Consider the following 18,529-nt stretch of genomic DNA (forward strand, 5'->3'; position numbering starts at 1 on the left):
GCCAGTTCTAGTGGTCATATAATCAGTGTCTAAAATTGTTTCAGGTTCAAGGATTTCAGTTTCTTCTTCTAACAAAGGAGGGTTTTCATAGACAAGGCGAACAGGTAATTGGCCTTTAAAAGGTCGTAACAAACTGGTATAAAAAGTATTGTGAATTTTTCAGTGTTGGGGTAATTCTAATTTAAATGCATTTTCGTTGATTTTGTGAATGATTTTGAAAGATCCATAAAATCTAGGAGCTAACTTTACTACAGGGTGTTTCTCAACACTTTGTAATCTTCTCTTTTCAATTTGTAACCAAACATAATCATCAACTATGAAACTCATAGCTTTTATTTTCTTGTTAGCTTGTTTTGTGTATGATTGCTGGGCTTTCGCAATCATGTCTTTGACTTCAGCGAAAATAGTAGCATACATATTGGCAATATCATCAGTAGTGTTAACTTTGTTTGACAATGAGGTAACAGGTGTAGGCAATCTATACTTATAAATGATTTCAAAAGGTGCTTTCCATGTAGTTGTATGTGGTGTGCTATTGTATGTAAACTGAAGTAAATGCAAGTGTGTATCCCATGTTTGTGGTTTTGAAATTGTGTATGCACGCAAAAGATCCAAAATTGTATTATTTGTAGCTTTTGTTTGCCCATTTGTTTCAGGATGAAATGCAGATGAAAAATCAATCTTTGTACTTAAATTAGCAAACAAAGTAGTCCAAAAATTATTGCAGAATCTAGAATCACAATTAGAAATAATAACTTTTGGCAAACCATGGCTAGTGATAATAGTTTTCAAAAACAATTGAGCAGCTTGAGATGCAGTTAACGTTTTCTTGCATGGAATGAAATATGCTTGTTTGCTCAATTGATCTACAATAGTCCAAATCATATCATGATTTGCTTGGGTGTTAGGCAAACCAGTAATAAAATCCATTGAAATATGTTCACATGGTTGTTCTGGAATTGGTAAAGGCATTAACAAACCATATTGCTTACCATGGTGTCGCTTACCTCTTTGACAAATTAAACATTCAAATACAAAGTTAAAAACATTAAATTCCATCTATGGCTAGTAAAAATCTTCAACCAATGTACGTAAAGTGGAAATAATACCTCTATGGCCTTGATATGGGGGCAATGAATTTTGTGCAACACAAATGATCTAAATGGAACAGTTACACATAACCTTTTTTCATAAAACATAAATCCATCAGCATAAGATAATGAATCAACTGGAATCTAGTTATTTGCAATTAATTTATTCAAATTGGCTTGAAAATCGGGGTCTTAATCATAGGTATCTTTCATAGGAATAAGGAAATCAAAAGATATCACAAAGATATTATGAATAGTTGGTCTTCTACTCAAGGCATCGGCAACAACATTTTCTTTTCTGGGTTGATATTGGATAAGTGGATGGAAACTTTGAATAAAAGTAGCCCATTTAATATGACGGTCAAAGATTTGTGGCTGACTAAGGAGATGTTTGATACTTTGTTGGTCAGTTTTGATCATGAATTCAAATCCCAATAAATAGCGTTTCCATTGTTCATAAAGCTTGTACTATTGCTAGCAATTCCTTATCATAGGTAGAATACTTGAATTTAGAGGGTTTAAGTTTGCACCTAGAGTAGGCTATGGGATGTGAATCTTGCATAAGGACAGCTCCTATTCCAGATCCACTAGCATTAGTGACTACTGGGAAGAATGGTCTATTAAAGTCAGGTAATTGTAATACAGGAGCATGTGTTAAGGCATGTTTCAGTAAATCAAAAGACTTTTACTGATTTTCATACTAATGATACACGATACCTTTCTTTAATAATTTTGTCAAAGGTAATGCAAGCAATGAAAAATTTCTCATAGATTTTCTATAAAAGCTAGCAAGACCTAAGAAAGAATGTAATTCATGCACATTTTTAGGTATCAGCCAATTCAAAATTGCTTATATCTTTTTAGGATCAACTTTAATACCTTCAAATGAAACAATATGTGCTAAGTATTCAATGTGGGTTTGGAAAAATTCACTCTTTTCAAGATTAGCATATGATTGATTCTCTTTTAATAATTTAAAAACCAAGGATAGATGTTCATAATGATCGTTCTCATTTTTACTGAAAACCAATATGTCATCAAAGAAAACAATGACACAATGCTGATGCTTCAAAAATATGCGATTCATCATACAACTAAATGTGGCTGGTGCATTAGTTAAACCAAAATGCATAACAAGGAATTCATAATGTCCAAATTGACTCCTAAATGTAGTTTTGAAAATATCGGATGTGTCCAGTCATACTTGATGGGATCCAAATTTAAGATCTATTTTGCTAAATATTGCAGCCCCTTGTAGTTTATCCATGAGGTAATCTACCCTAGGGATCGGATATCTATTCTTGACAGTGATCTTATTTAGGGCACGATAATCAATGCACATCCTATATTTTCTTCTTGACTAACAGGACATGTGCACCAAAAGGAGAACTATTGGGCCTAATGAGTCCTTGGGTTAACAATTCTTCAATTTGGGTTTGAATTTCTTTCTGTTCAATTTGATTACGTCGATAAGGTGCTTTACATGGTGGTTGAGAACCTAGAATTAAGTCTATTTTATGATCTTCAGGACGTGTAGGTGGTAAGCTAGGTGGTAAATTAGCAGCAAAAAAACTTTAAATTATAAAAGAAATTGTGCATGCTTAGGATACATGTGATTTTCCTTAGCTTCAATTTCATTCACCCATATTAAGTAGGATTTGCTACCTTTTCTTAATACACGTTTAGCATGTTTATGACTAAGCAATGGAAAATTATCAAGGGTGTGCATACCATGCAATGTGATTTGTTTTTCATTAGAATGAATCTTCATTGAATGCGTGGAAATAATGTATATCGGGATTATATTGATGACGCCAAGGCATTCCTAAGATAATGTCACTAGATTGCAAAGGCACAACTAAGAAATTTATGCGCTCATCATAATCACCAATTTTAATTTCTAGGTCATGCACTTCTTGTGTTCCATTGTATCTAGTCCCTAAGAATGTAGCCTTGATGCGATAATGAGTCGAAACAGTATGTAAATTCAATTCTTTTCTCTACCATGCACAAGACATTTCATCGTTTGATAAAGAATGGGAATTCGGCATACTTGGTAAAGTATTTGAAGTAGTAGCGATATTGTCATCATCTTCTGTGAAATCTAGCATTTTTTCATGGTCTTCATCTTCAGTCGCTCCCAAGTAGTCGATGTGAACAGTTGACTTTTTAGATTGACAATTCACTACTAGATGTCCAGGTTGATGGCACTTATAGCAGACTATGGATTTAGCTTTGGAAACATTATTGGTAATAGCAGGGAGTTTAGAAATGTTGGGATTCGGCTAGAAAGATGGCTTAGAATTTGGATTTGTGTTTGTTGGTAAAGCAAGGGGTCGTGTCCAAGATTTACGGAATGAAGATGGAACAAAGCAGTTTTGATTGAATCTTCGAAAGTTAGAATTGAATTGCTTTGCCCAAAATCACTAGCAAAAGAGTGTAAAGTCTGATGAAAAGCAAGCAGTTGGCAATCTACTTACAACATTGATATCAATTCCTGTGGTTCTACCTTTGGGAGAGCTTCTTAGGTAGAACTTGACACTATGGCAAGTGTTGAAGCAATGGTGGGTAGAAGGACCTGACAAACTTGGACCGACCGGCTTGCCTAACCCTGATGTAATAATGCAATTACCAAGCTTAAGTGCCTAAGTTCTTGCACGTAAACATTTTTTGGGAAGGCACAAAAATGCACACAGTCTTACCTATTATAGCATTGTTAGGAGACACCACGAGAAAGGGAATTGTAGACATGGGAGCAGGAGTTTAGTGTACTCAGCCACCATACAGTCCTACTGGCCTAGGGTAACCCACCTATGGAGATTAAAAGGTTTAATGTCACACTAGCTAACGGAATGAAGGTTTAGACCATTTGGATTACTGAAAGATTGGGCCTTGAAAATAGCGGGAGTTCAGTTCTTAGTGAACTTCATAGTCATGAAGGGAGTGGACTACGATATCCTACTAGGCCGACCCTGAATGCAAAATGCACGAGTAATAGAATATTGGGACAACGGTCTAATATTCTTAGGCAACAAATCGTAATTTGTAAGAGTTGAGATGGACACATGGAAGACCATGCTGATCGACCTAGATGCTATCTTTGCCATACTGAAAGGAGATGCACAAGTTAGGAATTCTTACGGGCCATTAAGAAAGTATATCCCTTGCCATGAGGAGGAGTGGGATTTGATGCATATGCTAGTCACCATCAATATGTCGTTCTTAGATAATGAGGAGGATTATAAGCAGGCTACAAGGACAACCAATGAGTCCCACAAAGCCACACCATCTCAAATGTCCAAGAGTAGGACCACACCATTGGTAGCACTTTGCATGATGGCTAGGTGCTCTAACAGTCGACCAACACCTATCCCTTCCCACATTCCATCTAACAAATTCAACCTCTAGGGAATCTTGAACACGACGAGAGAGCTAGTTGGTGACCTAGTTGCCAATCTCAGGCCCCTCAAGGACCTCATGGAGGAGCTGAAGTGGCAATGGATCAAAGTATAGGACTTGAAGCTATTCCACAATTGGACACTAATCACAAATGAAAAGAAGACTAAGAGTGGAAGCCTAGGAAATGACGAGTAGTCAGAATGTGAGGATTCAAACAACGAGTAGAAAGACTGCTACTCTACAAATGAGGAAAGTGAGGAAGAGGCCGAGATAATAGAGTATGATATAGATGGTCAAGTGATCGAATTTTTTCAAGCCACGGAAAGCCAATGTCTTTAGGATTGAAAGAGGAGCCATTAGGACGAAATGTGGCCATCCTTGGTTGGACCACCTAGGTGTAATAGACTATGAGCAAGCCAAATTAGTTCAACCTAATACCACACCACTCTTTACAACTGAATCAGCCTCAAAGTTGCAACCACTAAGGGAAAATCCTTCTAGTGAAGGTCGTGAGTTTAACTCTAAGTGTTGGAAGTGAGCTCCAAAAGCGATTCGAAAATACCCCAACCACCTAAGACCAAACACACCAAAGGGTACCTGCCAATCCACCTACTAGCACAAGCAGTTGAAGGAGGAAAAGAGGAAGTAGTCAAAGGGGTTAGAAGCCAAAGAGCAAAGGAAGCCCCGGGATCTATCTAAGTGTTTTACGAAGTTCAAAAAGGGCGACATAGTAGTGATCTTACTAGGAGCTAAGAGGCAAGGATAGGCAAGTGAACCAATAGAGGGGCTTGCTAAGGTCAAGAAAGTTAACTTAGTAGGGGAAGCGGAGGAGCCTCAACCTGTGTTCATAGCACATGGCTTGACTGAGAAAGAGGAGGCTAATCTCATGGCTCTCGTGTGAGAGTACATGGATGTGTTTGCTTGGTCCTTAGATAAGCTAAAAGGAGTAGATCCAAGAGTTGTTCCTATGACTCCCAATGCAACGCCAGTTAAGTAGTGACCATACCTGATGAATCCAAAGCATGCATACATTGTTAAGGAAGAGATAGATAAGTTGTTGAAGGCTAGATTCATCTATAAAATTGAGCACACAGATTGGGTGTAGGTGTCACCTATAGTAATTGTCTTGAAGAAAAATGGAAAGATCAGAGTGCGTATGGACTATAAAAAGGTTAATGTTATGACTAAGAGAGACAACCATCCGCTACCCTACACAGAGCATATGCTCGAAAGAGTAGCAGGGAAAAAAGCCTATAGTTTCATGGACGGCTTCTTTGGCTATAACCAAGTATAGGTGCATCCTAATGATAGACATGAGACAACATTTGCGATCGAATGGGACGTATTTGCCTACATAGTCATGCCATTTGGGCTTACAAATGCATTAGCTACCTTTTAGCACCTCATATGTGCCATCTTTAAAGACATGCTTAGGTGAGAATTGGATGTGTTCATTAACGATCTATGTGTCCAGTCTAGTTAAAGGGAACACCTAAATAAACTTCGTGCAGTCTTTGAGCAGTATAGACTGTATAATCCCTCCTTGAACCTCTTGAAGTGCTAGTTTTGGGTTAAACATGGATGTATCCTAGGGCACGTAGTGTCTAAGAATGATATTGCCATAAACTTTTCCAAAGTCAAAGTCATTGTCAATTTACCACCACCCACAAATTATGCATTAACTGCTAGACCCCTTTACAAATTGTCGATTGTATTTGAGTGGATTAAGGAATGCCAACGTACCTATGAGCAACTAAAAAAGGCTTTTATGTTGATCGCATCGATCTTACGAGCCCCATATTGAAACATAACATTCCACATGCACATTGATGAATCAAAGTTTGCTGTGGGAGCTGCTTTGTGCCAACTTGGTGAACATAATATCAATTATCCTATGAGCTTTGCTAGTAGACAACTCATGAATATGGAGATGAATTACTTCGCAACAGAAAGGAAAGGCCTAGTTATGGTTTTTGTTGTAAAGAAGTTCTGTTATGATCTTTTAGTTACATCCTTTACCTTCTTCGTTGACCATGAAGCTTTGCTTTATTTGGTGAAAAAACCTTGCGCTACAAGACACATAGCTAGATGGTTACTCCTCCTTCTAGAATTTGAATTCTCCGTGGTTGTATGCAAGGGTAAGTAGCATTACATGGCAGACCATATTGTTGGAGGTAAAGGCACCTCCGCCTAGCCACCCGTGTATTACTACACTGACAGTCACTGCCATTGCACATTGCAGGTGGCGGGCGCCCATCACTGTCACTTTATTCTTTATTATTTTAGTGATAGTTTGAATAAAGGAAGGCCCGGTCACACATTGTGACTGTTGGAGTTCCCATTTATTGTCTCTCTCTTACTTGCTCTTGCTCTCCCGCCATAGCTCTCGAGTCCAAGCTTCGATCCTTCTCTCCTTTCAACTAGTATCAAAGCTCGGCTTCCCGACTCTTGAGCTTGGTTCATGGCATTCTCAGCTTCCCATTGACTCCCCACTCGCATTGGGTCTCCTTCTTGGTAGCCATATCTGACTCCTTTGAGCTCCCGTCACTCTCCGACTTCCCAAGCTTCTTCCCGACATTGTTGGGCACCTTTAGGGCATTACATCAGAGGTATTGCTTCATTCTCCACAGGGTTTTGTATTGTTTTCAGGTCACACAGGCTATGAACATTTTGGGGCAGCCACCATTGAAGCTCCCTTGCTTCATATCTACATTGCCCTTGATCAAGACCTCTTGAGGCTTGTTGTGTGCCCCCATGGGCACCTACTTGAGCCCCTCCTCCATTTGTGCCACATGGGTTGCAGGCCACCTAGGATAGCAGCATGCTATTTGCACCTGATTCTAGGCTGATCTCCATCTGCATCACACCATACTACTCAAGCTCCAGGCCATTAGGCACTTAAACAGGCTTCATTTGAGGCATTTGCACATGCTTTGATGCTTGGTATTGAAGGTTTGAGCATTGACACTGCTTCTGGTCTGATTTAGCACTGTTTTGGGACTGTCATAACAGCCCACATGTAGTTTATAATAGTGCTACAGTAACATTTGATGTTTATGCTTGCCCGGCATTGTCATTTGATACCTGGTTGGTCTCGTATGATGCCTACATGTTAAGGGAATGTATGCCTATTGTTTGGCAACCATTTGGAGCTGATTTGCATGCTGAAATTTCTCGGTTTTGACAGTCATTCTTGGCTGTAATAAAAGCGGGCTGAAGCTATTACACATGCCTTGGGTTATGGCTATTGGTTCCGGCCTATGCCTTGGATATATGCCATGAAGTATTGATCTTTGGGGTACGACTTCGAGCTTGGATTTCATTCCCGATGCTTTTGGAAGAGCTTTGACATTACACACTCATTGACATGGTTCATGCTTGACAGTGGTATATCCTTTGACAGTGATGCTTCTTGGGTTTATGCATACCATTGCCTACGGCTTGATGCTCATGTCCCAGTTGATTACCCTATGCATACGTTGAGCTTGAGTGCTCATTGAAGCTCTACCTTGGATGCATTTTGGATTATCTGGAGTTGTCTTGGATGTTACTTGGCTTGTAAGAGTTTGGATTGGGATGTACTTGATGTCTTACATGCTTATGGATGCTACATATGGATGCTCTACCACCTACATGTTCGGGATGTACTATTGATGTATTGTCTTGGACTTATGTCATTGGAACTGTGTCTTGCCTTGGTTTGAGCTCGAGCTCGTACATATGGCTTTTGTGCTAGTGGGAGGATTCTTGAATGCTTATCAGACATTGAGCAGGCGGTGCTTTTATGCATTGAGCAGTTACATGCTACTGAGCAGTTTACAGACACTTGAGACTGGGATTTCTTACCCTTTGGGATGATACATCATATGTCTTGGTTCACTGTATGCTTATGAGTTGAGTCTCAGATTGGTGCGTAGATCGAATGCTGTATGCTCGCGTAGTGAATGCCGAAAGGTCCCCAAGAACAATAGAACTCTACTTTTTACACAAATTACAAGGTAAAAAGCATGAACGACAAGAGCAAGAGACCAATTGGGTGCAATCTCCCCCCATGCCTTGTGTGAGCGCTCCACAAAGCATGTATTTTATGTATTATTCATCTTCAAGCTCAAAAAATAGCCCAAATTACAAAATAGCAAGCTTTTAGCTTTTGAGTTTGCTTTAACACAAAATAGGAATAAAGCTAATGGACGGCGCCCAAAGAGTCTGGCATGCCCGATACAATGTCCAAATAGAAATAACATAATCGTGCGCCCATGCATACAAAATAATAATAAATAACCGACGCCTCAATAAAAAGGCGTGACAAAATATAGGCGCCATGTCTAAGGTATGCGCCCATCAAAATATAATCCATAAATCGAATAATCGCTATCCTCCAATGCTTTCCTCTGCCACTGTTGCTATCTCTACACATCAACTGAAGCATTCACAATCGTTAGTAAAATAATACAATTAAACCGACAAAAGTGAATACCTAGCAGTCTTCAGCTACATAAATAAATCAACTGGTTAGAAATAAATCCTAACCTTAATTTATTACGAGTGCGCACTCTAAACTCATAAACGTTTATTAATTTAATATGCATTTTGCGGAATCACCCGCTATGGAATCACCCATGTACACACTAAATTAATGAAACGCCCGAAAAGGACAGGCGTCCCCATCAACTTCTCGCACAAAGAATCCACTTTGTGTATGAGCCCCGGTCATCAAAGTTTATGGAATCCACCGTAAAACCTCACGGAATCCACCGTGGCACAGAATCCACCGTGAAATATACCTCCTGGCATCATACCCCCGGGGTGGGATAGCAATTGACCTCAATTGCTATTAGCTCAATGTGGAGCTAACAGAGTGGGGAAAGCATTTAAGTCTCTAGCGTGCATCCATTGTGCTTCCTCTACAGGATGGTTCTTAAATTTAACTAGATATCTAGAATATCTTTGGCCAGTTCGAGTGGTCATAAAGTCAGTGTCTATGATAGCTTCAGGTTCAAGTATTTCAGTCTCTTCCTCTAACAAAGGTGGGTTTTCATAAACAGGGTGTACAGGTAATTGGCCTCTAAATGGTCTTAGTAAACTAATGTGAAATGTGTTGTGAATTTTCCAGTGAGGTGGTAATTCTAACTTGAATGCATTGTCATTTATTTTATGAATGATCCTAAATGGTCCATAGAATCTAGGGGCTAATTTAACAACTGGGTGTCTATCTACACTTTGTAGTCTACGTTTTTCTATTCTCAACCAAACATAGTCATCAACTTTGAAATTCATTGCTTGTCTTTTCTTATTGGCTTGTTTGGTATATGATTGCTGGGCTTTGGCAATCATGTCTTTAACCTCATCAAAAATAGTATTATGCATACTAGCAATATCATCAGCACTCTGAATTCTATTTGACAAAGATGCAACAGGTGTAAATAATCTATAACCATAAATCACTTCAAACGGTGCTTTCTTTGTAGATGTGTGTGGTGTATTGTTATATGCAAACTGTAATAAATGCAAATGTGTATCCCATGTCTGAGGTTTAGAGATAGTATATGCACGTAAGAGATCTAGAATAGTGCTATTAGTAGCTTCTGTTTGTCCATTAGTTTCAGGATGAAATGCAGATGATAATTCAATCTTTGTGCCTAAGTTAGCAAACAGAGTAATCCAAAAGTTGTTACAAAATCTAGAATCACGATATGAAATAATAACTTTTGGCAATCCATGGGTAGTGAAAATAGTTTTCAAAAACAATTGTGCTGCTTGTGATGCTGTTAAAGTTTTCTTACATGGAATGAAATATGCTTGTTTACTAAATCTATCTACTACTGTCCAAATCATATCATGGTTAGATTTAGTATTAGGTAAACCAGTAATAAAATCCATAGAAATTTGTTCCCAAGGTTTAGATGGAATAGACAAAGGTATAAGTAATCCATACTGTTTACCATGATGGCTCTTAACTCTTTGACAAATCAAACATTCAGAAACAAAGTTAGATACATCAATGTCCATATGCGGCCAATAAAAATCTTCAGTTAATGTACATAAAGTAGATATGATACCTCTATGACCTTGATATGGGGGACAATGATCCTCATTCAAAACAGAAGATCGGAATGGAATTGTAACACACAATCTCTTTTCATAAAACATAAATCCATCATTATATGACAATGAATCAATAGGAATCAAGTTATTTTGAACTAATTTATTCCAATCAGCATGAAAAGTAATATCCTGATGATAAGTATCTTTCATAGCAATCAAATAATCAAAAGATATAACAGAAATATTATGAATGGCAGGTCTTCTACTTAATGCATCAGCCACTACATTTTCTTTTCTGGGTTGGTATTGAATGATAGGATGAAAACTTTGAATAAAGGATGCCCATTTGATATGTCGGTCAGAGATTTGGGGTTGGCTAAGTAAATGTCTAATACTTTGCTGATCGGTCTTAATCATAAATTCTGAACCCATTAAATAGTGTTTCCACTGTCTTAATGCTTGTACAACAGCTAATAGTTCTTTGTCATATGTGGAATATTTCAGTTCAGAAGGTTTCAGCTTACAACTACAGTAGGCTATAGGATGATTGTCTTGCATAAGTACAGCTCCTATTCCTGATCCACTAGCATCGGTCACTACTAGAAAGAATGGTCTATTAAAATCAGGCAACTGTAGGACATGGGCATGGGTTAAGGCATGTTTCAATAAGTCAAAGGATTTCTGTTGATTTTCGGACCAATGATAGACAATACCTTTCTTGAGAAGTTTAGTCAGTGGTAAAGCAAATAATGAAAAATTACGTACAAACTTCCTATAGAAACTAGCAAGACCAAGGAATGAGCGTAACTCATGTACGTTTTTAGGTACATGCCAATTCAATATTGCATCTATTTTCTTAGGATCAACTTTAATTCCATCAAATGATACAATATGACCTAAATACTCAATTTCTGTTTTAAAGAATTCACTCTTTTTAGGATTTGCGTATAGTTGATTATCTTTTAGTAACTAGAAAACCAATGACAAATGCTCATAATGTTCCTTCTCATTTTAACTAAACACCAAAATATCATCAAAGAAGACAATTACACAATACTGATATTTTAAAAATATACGGTTCATCATTCTATTAAATGTAGCAGGTGCATTAGTCAATCCAAATGGCATCACTAAAAATTCGTAATGACCAAACTGTGTCCTAAATGCAATCTTGAATATGTCTGACTTATCTAGTCTCACCTGGTGATAACCAGACTTAAGGTCTATTTTACTAAATATAGCAGATCCTTGCAGTTTGTCCATAAGGTCATCAACTCTAGGAATGGGATACCTATTCTTTACAGTGATCTTATTTAAAGCTCGATAGTCAATGCACATACGATAGGTATTATTCTTTTTCTTGACTAACAGAACAGGTGCACCGAATGGAGAACTACTAGGTCTAATCAATCCTCTATTTAGTAATTCCTCAACTTAACTTTGAATTTCTTTTTGCTCTATCTGGTTATGCCTATATGGTGCTTTGCAAGGTGGTTGTGTACCAGGAATCAAATCTATTTTATGGTCTTCTGGACGTGAAGGAGGTAAACCAGGTGGTAGGTCTTCGGCAAAACAGTCCTTAAAATGTGCAAGAAATTCTTTATGCCTAGGATGCATATGATTTTCTTTGACTTGCAGTTCATTCACCCAAATGAGATAGGATTTACTACTCTTGCGTAATGCACGTTTAGCTTGAGTATGCGAAAGCAGTGGAAAAGCATTAGATGCATGCATACCATACAATGTAATAGGTTTTCCTTGAAAATTAATATTCATTGAATGTGTGGAATAGTCTATATCTGGGTTATGCTGATGATGCCAAGGCATACCTAAAATAATGTCACTCAATTGTAATGGAACAACTAGAAAATTTCTTCTTTCAGTGGATTGACCAATTTGAATCTCTAAGTCATGCACTTCCTATGTACCATTATACCTAGTGCCTAAGAATGCTGCTTTAATGCAATAATGCGTAGGTATAGTCTGTAACTTCAATTCTTTTACTAGCTTTGCTGAAATAAAATCATGAGTGCTACCGTCATCATGCAAAATAATCTTTTCCTTTCCATGCACCAAACATTTCATAGTCAATAAAGAATGTGGAGTTGGCATACCTGGTAAAGTATCTGAAGGAGTAATAGTGTCGTCCTCATCTTCTGTGAAATCAGGCATATCTTCATGTTCTTCATCTTCCATTGCTCCAAGGTAGTTGATATGGGCAGGTGGCTTCTTCGAATGGCAATTTGCTGCTAGATGTCCAGGCTGGTGGCATTTATAGCATACTATAGGTTTGGTTTTGGTTACATTGTTTGCAATGGCAGGAAGTCTAGGGACATTAGGATTTGGCTGTAGAATAGGCTTAGGGTTTTGATTGACATTGGATGGTAATGCAAGTGGTTTTGCCCAATTCTTACGGAAAGATGGTGAAGTGAAACGACCTTGATTAAATCTTCTAAAATTGGAATTGAATTGCTTAGATCCATAGTTACCATTGGCTTGGAATTGCTGTGGACGTCTGTCTCTACCTCGCAACTTGTCTTCAGTGTCGTGAGCTAGTGAAATGGCGTCTTCAAGAGTAGCAGGCTTGAACATTTTAACTTTAGTATAGTAATGCCCAAGGAGTCCAGACATATACTTGCGCTTGTGTGTCGCTTCAGGTACATCTTCAAGCATGCGTAACTGGAGTAGTGCATTCTAAAAATGCTCTGTGTACTGAGGAATAGGCTCATAATCCCCTTTGCTAAAGAAGATCCCATTGCTTAATAGCTTTCTCATGAAATTGTGGAGGAAGGAAATTCTACATAAACTTCTTCTTGAAATTCTCCCAGGTAGCGGGACAATCTATACTCTTGCATACTACAGTCCACCAAAGAGATACTCTGTCCACTAAATGATTAGTGACACACTTGATTTTATCTTTTTCTGCATAGGTTTCCTCATGGAAATAGTCTTCAAACTGACTAATGAATGCAAGAACAGTTTTTCCCTGTCGTATGCCATTGAAAGTACGGAATTTGAAACTTCTTTTACTTATCTTTGATTCCTTGCGGATGGTTTGAGCTTTGAGAGTTGCGTCAATGGTACGTCAGATAAGATCTTCAGATTGAGGTTCTTCTTTGTCGGTAGACGATCTTTGTAAATTTGCCAGTTGAACTTGCAATGCTTGCCTAGCCCTTCGTTCTTCATCCAATTGCATCATAATTAAATCCAGCTTTTGCTCCATCGTAGGCTCGGGTAGGTCGCCTTCAGGCATAAGATCATCCATATGTGGTTCCGTCATCCTGCAAAACTCAAAAGACCTTTCACACTCAAAATCAAGTTAGCGGGATGAGCGTAGCTCAAGTTCGGGAATACAAGACTTATGTATTTTTGGGTGTGGCTTTCACAATCTTCGAAAAATCTGCGTTTTATCCTTCTTCATATGCTGAAAATGCTTCAGCAAACCTGTGTGTGGGTAGAGTACCTTCCAATGAACAACTTTGCAGTTCAAAGTTTCTGCGCAGGAACAACCCTTCTATGAGTTTTGGACAGAAGTCAGTTTTGACTCCAGTTGACTTGTCTGACTTGCAGAGTACCAGACTAATGTGACTTGCAGAGTTTGTAAACTTGCAGAACTTAGTTGCTTTGTGGAACTTGCAGAACTTTGACTTGTTAGAACTTGCTGAACTTGACTGGTTGTGTGTGACTTGAAGTTTGTGATGACTTGATTGATTAAAGCTTAAGTGATTAAGCTTGGTAGCTTAATCCACAGTCAACGACGAAAATTGTGGGGGGGGGGGGGGGGGGCATTTTTCAGCCCGCCGAAAAAATCGCAGGCATACTTTGATACCGCGTGAAGAGATTTAGAAGCTTAAAGCTTCTCTTAAGCTTTCTAAGCTTTAAATTTTAAAGCTTGGAAGTTATGAAAATGGTGACTTATCTTTCTGTTCTTCACGACTTGATGAAGAAGATGTAGGAGTGGTCCTCCGCCTCTGCAGACCGGTCCTTCGCGATTCGATGATGGAAACAGGGGTTCTTGATTGCCAGAAATCTGCCTGTATCCGTTCGCGACGAGATTGACCGTAGAGCCTGATCGTTCCAGGAGCTCCGCCTTCGCACGAGATGGGTAGCGATTGGAAGCTCTTGATCTCAGCTTTGCTCTGATACCACTGATGCACAGATCGGATGCTGTACGCTCGCGTAGTGAATGTCGGAAGGTCCCCAAGAACAATAGAACTCTACTTTTTGCACAAATTACAAGGTAAAAAGCATGAACGACAAGAGCAAGAGACCAATTGGGTGCAATCTCCCCCCATGCCTTGTGTGAGCGCTCCACAAAGCATGTATTTTATGTATTATTCATCTTCAAGCTAAAAAAATAGCCCAAATTACAAAATAGCAAGCTTTTAGCTTTTGAGTTTGCTTTAACACAAAATAGGAATAAAGCTAATGGAGAGACTGGCATGCCCAATACAATGTCCAAATAGAAATAACATAATCATGCGCCCATGCATACAAAATAATAATAAATAACCGACGCCTCAATAAACAGGCGTGACAAAATATAGGCGCCATGTCTAAGGTATGCGCCCATCAAAATACGATCCATAAATCGAATACTCGCTATCCTCCAATGCTTTCCTCCGCCACTACTGCTATCTCTACACATCAACTGAAGCATTCACAATCGTTAGTAAAATAATACAATTAAACCGACAAAAGTGAATACCTAGTAGTCTTCAACTACATAAATAAATCAACTGGTTAGAAATAAATCCTAACCTTAATTTATTACGAGTGCACACTCTAAACTCATAAACGTTTATTAATTTAATATGCATTTTGCGGAATCACCTGCTATGGAATCACCCATGTACACACTAAATTAACGAAATGCCCGAAAAGGACAGGCGTCCCCATCAACTTCTCGCACAAAGAATCCACTTTGCGTATGAGCCCTGGTCATTAAAGTTTACGGAATCCACCGTAAAACCTCACGGAATCCACCGTAAAATATGCCTCCTGGCATCACAGATTTGGATCTGTATCTTTGTGAGCTGACACCTACTTGTGTCAAGTTTTGGTAGTGGTAGGAACACTTTGCCCCGTTGACTGGGGGGTGTGCCTACTCACTGGCACATGTTTGTATGACATGTTTGGGTGTTGGATTCATGCTTATTGACTGTCATATGCCTATGTTATGCCGCATGATGTCGGCTTTGGTCTTGGCAGTATCTGATTGACTTGGGATTCGATTTTGGCACTGTTAGCTCTCATTTACTAAAATCTGTAATTTATTACAGCAAGCATATATGTATGGACTGACATGGATTTTTCATGTTGAAATATTCTGAAATGATGTACTTTCACTAATACTTGGTGGGCAGCATCTTTGGTTACACTTTTCTTGTCATTTTCTCTCGATTTTGGTGATTTTTTGGTCATTTTCTACAGTAAACAGCAAGCAGTTTTGAACTGTCTACAGTCTTCCAGCCTGCATTATGGCGAGTTCATCCACTGATCATGCTATTTTCAACATCACTAAGCTTGATGGTACGAATTACTCTTATTGAAAGAGCCAGGTTTGGTAGGTGTTGGTGCAGAAATCACAGATCAAACCTTTGAGGTTGAGCGGGCATCCGCCTGCAACTATGCCAGATGAGGAATGGCTTGAGTTTGATGAGTTATGCAAGTCCACTATTGTATTATCTCTCACAGAACAGGTTCACTACAATGTATTTGAGGAAGAACAGAGTGCATGGTAGTTGTGGGATAAAATCAAGAACCTCTATGACAAGAAAAGTCCAGCGAGTCAGATATATTGGCTGAAGTAGCTTATGGATCTGCGCATGAAGGAGAATGTGACTATGTCTGCTCACTTGAGCTAGTTCCATGCTATACTCAAGAACTTGACTTCGCAGGACATCACTTTTGCAGAGGATGTCACTCCTCTTTTCTTGCTTGGTACTCTTAATGAGTCATGGGATGTATTCCACACTGCATTATGTGCCTCTACTGCTACCTTGAAATTATCTGATGTTGAGAGTGCTCTTCTGTAGGAAGAGGTTAACCGTAAGAATTTGGATGTCTCTTGTGTGTCGCATGCTATGACAGTTAGAGGTAGGAATGATGGATCATATTAGGCCACAATGCCATGAACTGCGCAATGAAAGGTGCAAAGATAAGGGGAAAGACAAAGTGCAGGATAAGTCTTCTGATCGCAGCATAGTGCCTGCAAAGTCCAGTGTTAAAATTGAAGAGATCAATGTTATGCAGCCTGAGGATATTGATGATGATGATTATATCCTTGCAGCTTCTTCTAGTGCTTTGCAGATGACAAAGATACACTCTATGTATGCACAGTGTTGGCTCTTGGACTCAGGTGCGTCCTTTCATGTGACATCGTACCGAGAGTGGTTTCATTCATACCGTACTGTTTCGAGTTCTGTGCGCTTGGGTGATGACAACTCTCTTGATATTGTGGGCATTGGTGATGTTAGGCTATAGTTTCCTTCTAGCAACAGTTTTGTTATGCAGGATGTATGTCATGTACCTGCTTTGACACGTAGTCTCCTGTAAGCTGGATAGCTTAATGACGCAGGATATCATGTATGTTTTGGAGACTCTGCATGGAAGATCACTCATGGCAGACTTGTAATTGCAAGAGGTGCCAAGGCTGGCAGCCTCTATCCCTTGATTGTATCGGCTTCTTCCCTTGATCATGTTTTTTTTGTGTGTTCTATCCTACATGTATCTCTTTGGCATGCCCATTTGGGCCATATATCTTTGAAGGGAATGAAAATGCTTTCTGGTTTGCAGTACTTACCGCCCCTTGATTATGCATGTTTTGATTCATGTGAGCATTGTCTTTATGGCAGGCAGACTAGGTCTACACATAAAAAGTCTGGTAGGCCACGCGTGAGTGAGCCCTTGGCATTGGTACATTCGGATGTCTATGGCCCCATGCCTTGTCAGTCTATGGGTGGTGCTAAGTATTTTGTTACTTTCATAGATGATTTTTCACGGAAAGTTTGGGCTTATCCTATTAAGCTGAAATCCGATGTCTTGGCTGTGTTTCAGAGATGACTTGCATTGGTTGAGAACCAGTTTGGGTATAGACTAAAATGCCTAAGGACAGATAATGGGGGTGAGTATGTCTCACGTGCTTTTGAGCAGTTATGTGATGAGAGGGGTATTAAGTGTCAGTTGACCGCCCCCTATACCCCCCCAAAATGGTTTGGCTGAGCAGATGAATAGAACCATCCAAGAGCGTATACGTAGTATGCTTAGCCACGCAGGCCTACCACAGAGCTTTTGGGCTAAGGCAGTTAGTACAACTGTGCATATCATAAACAGATCACCTTCTAGTGGTTTGGATTTCCAGGTTACTGAGGAGGTATGGACTGGAAAACCTCCCTCTTATGCGCATCTCCGTGTCTTTGGATGTGAGGCATTTTGCCATGTGCCCAAGGACAAGAGAAGTAAGCTAGATCCTAAGAGTGTCAAATGTATTTTTCTTGGTTATGGGGATGTAGCCGAGATGGGTTACCATCTTTGGGATTTGCAGGCATGGAAAGTCATTCGTAGTCATGATGTAGTCTTCCATGAAGACAAGATGCATAGGCAGCCTGAGAGAGTTGTTGAGATCTGTAGGGTCATATTTCAGGAGTCGACGAGAGCTCCCGCACAGCCAGTTGGACAGCCTACAGTTGCAGCAGATGCTCATGGTCAGGGTATTGGACAGGCAGCTGGGCAGGTAGCAGAGCAGCCTGGACGGTCTACTAGAGATAGACGTCCACCTGATAGATTTCAGCCCTCAATGTATTATGTCTTGGTTACAGATGCAGGAGAGCCTTTCACTTATAATGAGGCTATGTGCAGGGGTGACAGTCACTCCTAGGAGAGGGCCATACAATCTGAGATAGACTCTTTGTATAAGAATGAGACTTGGGATTTGGTTTCCTTGCCTAAGGGCAAGAAGGCTTTGCTATGAAAGTGGGTGTACAAGCTGAAAA

The sequence above is a fragment of the Lygodium microphyllum genome, chromosome 21 (genome assembly GCF_053477565.2).
Source record: "Lygodium microphyllum isolate KBCC chromosome 21, Lygodium_microphyllum_v1.1.10, whole genome shotgun sequence".
In the NCBI taxonomy this organism is placed as follows: Eukaryota; Viridiplantae; Streptophyta; class Polypodiopsida; order Schizaeales; family Lygodiaceae; genus Lygodium; species Lygodium microphyllum.